This window comes from Epinephelus moara, chromosome 18 (genome assembly GCF_006386435.1).
Source record: "Epinephelus moara isolate mb chromosome 18, YSFRI_EMoa_1.0, whole genome shotgun sequence".
NCBI lineage: Eukaryota > Metazoa > Chordata > Actinopteri > Perciformes > Serranidae > Epinephelus > Epinephelus moara.
The window spans coordinates 3,003,769-3,005,443 of NC_065523.1; the positions used below are offsets into that span (position 1 = coordinate 3,003,769).

The window sequence follows — 1,675 nt, forward strand, 5'->3', positions numbered from 1 at the left end:
ACATCCAGGCTTTTTCTTTGTGGTAGGATCCACTTCTGAACCGTGTCTCGGCCGCTTCTCCGCCATGTTGCTTTCACTTTCTACCTGCGCTCTACCTCTTGCTGTGACACTCTCCGCTCGTCCTCCCCCTCCCTTCTTGTTGTGAGGAAGCATTTCCTGTGCGCCAGCGCGGGAATGTCGCCGGTCTACACGCATACTAAAAATGATATATATTAAAAAATACCGCGAGATGTTAGAGGAGCCGATTGGCTTAATCAGCATTGTGTCATCTCCTCTAGCAGTGGCTTGGGTGAAACGGACATTTACGGACCTGTAGAAGTTACTCACTATAGCTTTAAGCACTGGACATACTCCGCAAGAACAGAGAAATGTGTTCTTTTTCTCACGGTGGCAAGAACAAGAACAAAGTTTGTTCTGGCCAGGGCATTTCATACTTCACGAGAAACTCAAGTGCAGAACTCCTGGGAAGTCCTCATAGTCCGTATAGTTTCTGTACGACATCTATTGCACGTCTGTCCGTCCTGGAAGAGGGATCCCTCCTCAGTTGTTCTTCCTGAGGTTTCTACCATTTTTTTCCCCCGTTAAAGGGGTTTTTGGGGAGTTTTTCCTGATCAGCTGTGAGGGTCCAAAGGACAGAGAGATGTCGTATGCTGTACAGCCCTGTGAGGCAAATCGTGATTTGTGATATTGGGCTTTATAAATAAAACTGATTGATTGATTGATTGATTGATTGATAGGCCCCTCCCACTGCCGCATACATCACACACACTTTTCCACATTAACCACGCCCACTTCAAATTTCTGACCAATCACACAATAGTTCTCGGACACCAAACAAGTATAACGTTCTGCCCAGATGATGAAAAGAATGACGTCATTCTGTTCTCGCAGCACTGCGAGAGAGAACAAATTTCTCTGTTCTTGCGGAGTATGTAAAGGCCTTTATAGTCAAGTCCTGCTTTCTGTTGCCACTGTGATAGAAAACAGGGCTGTGTATCACCACTGATTTCCTGAATCAATTCAAGTTTGATTCACCATGTCCCAATTCAATTCAATTTCTGATTCAATCTGTTCTAATTTATTAATTCCAAATTAATATCCCCAATCTCCTGTGACAAATCTCAAATATTCGATATACTCAACTTAATCAAAAGAACTTTATTCAAAACCTACTATGACATACAACAACCAGCTGATTTTCTCAGTAGTTGAGAGGTAAGATGGTTATATATCAGTGCAAAAGTTAAGAGTTCAAATCCTCTGCTTTTCTGCAGGAGTTCTGAATCTTTGCATTTTCCATGATCATTTTTGACACTTTTCACATAGCAACACTGTTTGTGTATAAATGAATAGACATGGGATGCATCCAGCTCTCAAGTGAAATAAAAACTCTATACCAATGTAGTCATGTGAAACATGCTGACGTATTGCGGTAAGCGAGTTGTGTCATTTCCGGTGTTTCTGTGACAGCGTCTCTGTACTGCTCTGGTGAATTCTGCTAGCCTGTTTTCTCACTACAGTTGCTTTAACGTCTACTTCAAGTCTTAACCCACACTGGTTCTGTTTAAGCACTTATAGCTCTCCTCCTTTCTACGACTTTCTCACTAATCTCTTAGCTGTTGTTTGCACGTTACTAGCCTTGGTAGCTACATTAGCTTTACAGTTAGCGATGGCT

General features: G+C 42.4%; 1 protein-coding gene across 5 annotated transcripts in view; it reads left to right on the forward strand.

Moving 5' to 3' along the window:
- engase (endo-beta-N-acetylglucosaminidase) overlaps positions 1 to 1,675 on the forward strand; it is a 52,095-nt gene that overhangs the window by 14,209 nt on the left and 36,211 nt on the right. The window lies entirely within an intron of this gene.